At 32.5% G+C, this 6545-nt stretch overlaps 1 protein-coding gene across 1 annotated transcript in view; it reads left to right on the top strand.

Annotated features, from left to right (window-relative positions):
* The first annotated feature begins 2214 nt into the window (after window positions 1–2214).
* The window catches only part of LOC106789195 (sortilin-related receptor), a 23456-nt gene continuing 19125 nt past the window's right edge, over window positions 2215–6545 (top strand). Inside the window, exon 1 of the mRNA XM_014753199.1 lies at window positions 2215–2262. The gene's annotated coding sequence lies outside the window, so the exon portion shown is untranslated. The remainder of the gene's footprint in view (window positions 2263–6545) is intronic.

The raw sequence follows: 6545 nt of genomic DNA, 5'->3' as shown, positions 1-6545 counted from the left end.
TCATCGATCGATAGAAAATAACAAAACAGGTGCATTAAAGTGTATGATTATTCGATTTAGATTTAGGATAGTTAAAAGTAGAGTTTTAATTACCGTTATCGTTAACAAGGGGGATAACAATGGAAAAAGAACAAACTGTAAAAATCAAATAATAGCCTTAACTAAATGGGGATAGTCGAAGGGAATGTATTGTGAGAGTAAGGAAAAAACGGGGGGGGGGGGAGAAAAAAGTTAGAAAACTCGATGGACTTTCTCGTAAAACGTTTAATACTTATTTACATACGTTAGACATTAGCCCGTTAGTTGTTACGCATGTTCGAATAGAAAGAAGAGCCCCCCTCCCCCCTCCGCAGCAGTGTCAATGCATTAAATGAAAGAGCGCATGGAAAAAGTCACGGCTCGTAAAGTCATCTAACCGCAAAAGTATTAGCGATTTATTCTTCTTGTATTTTTTCTTCCCTCCCCCCCCCCTCCTTTCTTCCCCGTAGTTTTCGTCGTCGTCGTTGTTGGTTGTTGTTGTCGTCGTCGTAATTGTTGGTTGTGTGGACAACGTTTTATTCGATGAAACGTAACGGCGTGTATCCGATTTCATCCACGTAAATCGAACGGTGTAGATGAACCGCAAAGATGAAGAGACTACATCTATTTTTCAAATGATCATTGAATTATTCTAGCGTAACCACTATCCCAGCTTTCACAATAATCTTGAGTTTCTAAGTATTTCAAGACAAGATTATTCGACTTTAGAGATTCCTTACATATTTTCTCTTCTTTTTCTTTATTTTCTCTTTAACTCTTCTTTGCATGATTTTTTCTTTTTTTTAAAAATATATAAATCAGGATGATGTAATTAATGATCTAGATTAAAGGAAAAATATTAAAAAAAAATCCTAGTGTTATTTTTTGACAACTGCGTTTTGTTGTACGCAATAGTCGCTTAAAAAGTTGCCAGCAACAACAAATATACAGTACAAGGGTTTTGAGTAGCTTTTTTTGTTGATTAAATATTATGATTGAAATTTCCATCATCATGCAAAGAAGGGTTAAGAGGGAAATATCGTCGAAGAAAATTCATTTGTATAGGAAAATTTAATATAACATCGTAATAATTTCTGTTTATTGTTTGTTAAATAATACAATTATTTCATAATTTTATGATAATGAAAAAGAGAGAAAGTAGAGTTCACTAGTTATGAAAAAAATTGTGTATATACTTTTAAAATACTTTCAAAAGTATATATTTCTTGTATTATAATATTTTAATATCAAAGACGTATATAAAAATTTGATCGAATTTTTAAAAATTTCGTAACAAGAAAACAAAAGAAATGTATGCAAATGTCTGAACAATTCTATAAAATACGAACGCGTTTTTTAATAAAAAATATTTCTTCGAGCATAAGCAACAATGTCCCATTTTATTTGTATTCTCGTTGGATTGATGCAATAACGAATGAAGACAAAAAATATCACGTAACTAGTTGAGCTAGTTTTTGGGTTAAAGGTGTACACGTAGGATCTAACGTGTAATATACAAATATTGTGAAACACTGGTCATTGTATACCGTTAGATACGTTTGTCCGAGGGATAATTCTGTAAAAGTTGAACGTTTTAAACGAGTCCACGGAGATATTTATTTATGTTATTCATTCATCGAACACGTTATGGTATATTCCATTGCAATGGTAGAACGTTTGATAGCTGTAATAAAGTATTGGACGATGGACGATACATCCTCGCTTTAGTATGCTGAAAGCCAAAGAAAGAAAGAAGAAATACGAGGAAGGGGAGTATAAAGAGTCAGAGTTAGAGTCAGAAGAAGAAGAAGAAGAAGAAGTAGAAGAAAAAGAAGAAGTGGGAGTTGAACGGGGCCCAACTAGTGCCCGTTGCTTGCTTTTCTATCCGAGATACTTCTGCTTGAGGCCAAAAGCGCATTCAGGGAGGGCCCGTTCAGTTCTTCTTCGGTTCTTCTTCAGTCATCTTTAGCGCGCGTGCGTGAAACAACGCGCATTTACTCAAACCCTCCTTCCTCCCCGTGTGTGAGTTAAACAACAACAACAATTAAATTCGTGAGGATATTTCACGCAAAAAACGTATACATTCGCGCCACGTGATATCCATTCACATTTTTCATTTCTTTTTATTTATTATTATTATTCTTTTTTATTTATAATTATAAAGTAACAGACACAGGTAGAGTGACAATGTTTAAATATCGTTCTACTACGATACTACTATCATGCATCTTTATTATTCATTTGGTGAGTTTAATAAATGTATTTTTTTTGTATTTTCCTTTTTACAAATGATATTGTTAATCATTATAAATATATCATTGAGTATTTGTTTAACCCAACGATATTACTCGTCGCGAAATAATTATTAATTGAATATTTTTCTATTATATTTCTCTATAACACACATTCTTCTTTTTATATAATATTTATTTAACAAAATATATACCCCCGTGTATTTGCGCGTTTATTTGCGTAATATACAAACGTTAAACGTGCATTCATTCTTATTGATAAATTTAAATGAAATATACATACAGACGTTGTCATTATTTCTAAACAGGTAGGTCGCGTGTGAAATATTTGAACAGGTATATAGATGGTAGTCAATTTTCTAACGTGTTTTCATCGATGCTTCTCATCGAATATGCACACGCAACGTGCCCCCTCTCCCCCTTTGCCCCCTCGGAGACGGTTAGGGTCCCTGCTCGCACATAGAATTACAATAATTCTCACTAGACGTCGGTCGTTGGTTCTCGCACGCAAAGGCATCATTGTCATCATTGAATATGCAAACACAATTTTAAAAAATAAACGGAACGCCACCTTTGGCATTCCACCATAGATCATTATTTTTTAATGTTCCTTTTTTTTTCTTAATCCCCCCATGCACATTTCTTATTTAAATTTTGTATTTTCTAATTTCATGCATGTATCATACGTCAAATAATTCATACTTTTTTCCATACATTGTCTTTCGTACTGGCACTTTTGTTCTTTTTTGTTTTTTTGTTCAAATTATTACCATCCAATCGTGTTTAAAAATCAACGATTTACGACAAGTTATCTTCCATAGTTTGAGCACGAAGAGTGACGAGTTGTGGTGAGAGGTGAGGAGGGGTGGATACGTTGTCCCCGAACATTTCTTCGTTCATGACAGGAAATGGAATCGAGGAGTTACGCTCGCATGATCGCACTTTGAATTTTAATAACGATATTTCAATGGAATATAACAGTAATTATGGCAGGAAGTTATGGTTAATCGATTCTACTTGAAAATATTTATGTATATATACACCAACAACGGGTCTCGTATTTTATATTGACGTTTGTTTCTAAACGTATATCAATCGAAACTAGACTCGAGGAAAAAACCCGTAACGAATTGAATTAAACATTAAGAGAAGACCCCTGCGACCAATAACCCCATGAAGAACTTTTATTTACGGTCTCGATTATATTCAAATTGTCGTCGTCTTTGTCGTCGTCGTTGTTGTGACAAGTGTTGTATCGTTCTACTTTCTTCGTCGTATTGATATTATACAAAAATGTTATTAATAGTTAGACGACTTTGAATTGGTTAACGGTGTCTCGTATGATATTTTATTGAAAGAGTAAACGATTGTTAATGTATTTATAAATTACTTTAAGGGGTTACATGGGTTTGGGAGTTTCAAAAAAAAGTTTTTTTTTTTATTTTTTTTTTCAATTCTACAATTCATCTATAATATTGTATTGAATTTTGAAGTCGATAGGAGTAGTAGTTTTAAAGATAGAGCCCTGGGAAGTTGCACTCTTTAATGGCTCTTTAAACGCGTTTTTCTCAAAACGCTTTTTCTAAAGTCGGTTGTCAAGATTTCTCGAAAACTATTTAACCGATTTTCATGAAATTTGCTACACGTCTTCGTGATACTATYKACAARDRCTTGGACGAAGGATTTTCGTTTTTTTCATAAAATCGAATTTTAAGAAACCAAAATGTGGTGCRAATTGTAGCGAAATTTGAATGTTCTTGCTAAAAAACGTTGCCAAAAATCCAAATTTCAATTTTTTTCTTTTTCCTTCGTTCAGTTTCTAGCTTTAAGTATTCACTAAAAGACCCTATTTTTTGAACAGAAAAACCCCCACCGTTTATAAGTTCTGCTGACAACGCGAAAACACTTTTTTTCGGTGGGGTCACCGGAAATGACGTCGCAATAGCTGAGTTTAAAATATTTTTCAACCAAAAATTCAGAAAATCTTCTTTAAATATGTATCTTAAATACTATAAAAAGTTTGAATAAGAATTCCATTTTTTATATAGAAAAAAAAATTGTTGAAAATATGCTATTTTTTCCCGGTGTAAACCNTTCTTTAAATATGTATCTTAAATACTATAAAAAGTTTGAATAAGAATTCCATTTTTTATATAGAAAAAAAAATTGTTGAAAATATGCTATTTTTTCCCGGTGTAAACCCATGTAACCCCTTAATGTAATGTTATATATATATTCATATAGAGTTTCCTATCGTGCATTTATTTATCCCGTTCTTTTAATAATAAGAGGTAGTAATAATAATAATAATAATAATAATCATGATGATGATGATGATAATTATTTTATCATCAAATATTTCGATAGTTTTGTTACGTTACTTTTAACGCATAAGAACACACATAAATATACACACACATACATACACATACGAACCCCAAGCCAACGGACGATCGTCAGATTAAGACTCCTCGAAGCGTAGGTACTAATTTCTTATAAGTTTGCGCACGCTAGACCATAGTTCGCTAATGCGAGATGGAAATTATAATTTCATAAGTATGAGAATATATAATTTCGCACGAGAGAAGAACCATTCCACATACTCATAAGGATAACGTAGTCCGGAAATATTGTGCGGTACCGACTAGGTTTGCCTTTTATAAGTACCGGTAACTCTCGTTGAATAATCAGGGAAAGATGTTTAAGAATGAGATAAAGTTTTTTTTTACACGAAAAAAAAAAAAAAAAGAAGAAAACTTATCAACTACGATAAAAATTTTTTTCTTATCCAAAATTTTCCTAATATTATTACTAAGTTTAATTCTTAGGGATGTTATTTTTTGGACAGGTTTAAAATTAGATGAACAATATGTTTATCCGTTGAACGTTTCGTCTCTATTTGAGACTTCCTCAGCAATTAAAATTTTTTTATTATGACATATTATTGCTTATACAAATACAAAAAAACTTACAATTAATAATTATTAACTACGTTTCAATACGTTAGTTGGTAAATATTTTGTCTTGTAATTACATTCGTAATTGATAAAAGCTCGGAGTATCACTTACCTATACTTACTTACACGAGAAATCGAATTCTGCAAGCTAATCGAGAATAATTGTTAGAAAACAAAACAAAGACAAAAAACAAACAAAAAGAAATCAGAAAAAAATAGAGAGAAAATGATTTTTTTTCCAAATGTAATCGGAGAAACGTTCTTCTTGCGTGAATTGGAATTTCTTCTATATATATATATATAGGGGATATATATAGGGGAAAAAGTCGCGAATAAGTATCCTACAGTGCATTCCTCGAAAGCTATTGAAACGTCCATGATTACAGCTGACCGAAGCATAATTTAACGATCGCCATAAAATGTCGAGAGAGTGAAGAAGTTGAGAATGGGGGAAACCGTTCCGCGGTTTCCCCTAAGACTACCTACGCGTTCTCCTTTAAACTCTTTCTTCTTCTTATTCTTATTTTTCATTTTTGTTGTTGTGCATTCCGTGAGTACGGGATATCGGAAGCAGAAGTTGAGAGTTTCCGCGTGAGAAGCGTCGTTAAAGGAATAGGGTTGTACACGATGGTGCGTGATGATCATCATGATCACACAACGATGATGATTATGATGATGATGATGATGATGATGACGTGTTGAAGGTAAGAAAAGCAGGTGGTAGTAAGTTCTTCCGCGACTTGTTTTTTTAAATTGGCTTATACCTTCGTTAGATATAATTAAGCGATGGTGGTTAGATTTCTATATGGTTAACGCATCTATGTTTATACGTTTGTAAATGTGTAGGTATATTACGTTAACTAGATGAATATATATCTTAAGTTGAAATAGCTTTATTACATGCCATCTAAAAGAGAGAGAGAGAGAGAGAGAGAAAGAAAGGGAGGGGAATCCCTCGTCTGTCTAGAAAATGTCAAAACTATGAATTTTCTCTCTTCCCTTTCTTCCATTCATCCTAATCGCATTCCGAGTTATTCCCACGATCGGCAAACAATGCGCAGAGTAATCCTTAGTAAACGGAAACGAACGTACAGAGGAAGATCCTGATGCGATGAAGGTTGGAAAGAGACAAGGATAGACCGTTAACTGTTGACTTTTGTCTACTTCGGTGTGTGATTATAGTTTCTTTTATTTATCTTTTTATTTCTATCATTTATAATCAATAATCTTTCATCGAGAAAAGTATATAATATATTAATATTATAAGTATTATATATATATTAATATTATAAGTATACAATATATTAATATTATAAGT

The sequence above is a fragment of the Polistes canadensis genome, unplaced genomic scaffold (genome assembly GCF_001313835.1).
Source record: "Polistes canadensis isolate GaletaPanama2010 unplaced genomic scaffold, ASM131383v1 scaffold_170, whole genome shotgun sequence".
Classification (NCBI taxonomy): domain Eukaryota; kingdom Metazoa; phylum Arthropoda; class Insecta; order Hymenoptera; family Vespidae; genus Polistes; species Polistes canadensis.
Note: the sequence above shows the minus strand (reverse complement) of the source record. Positions and strands in the feature narration are given on the sequence as shown.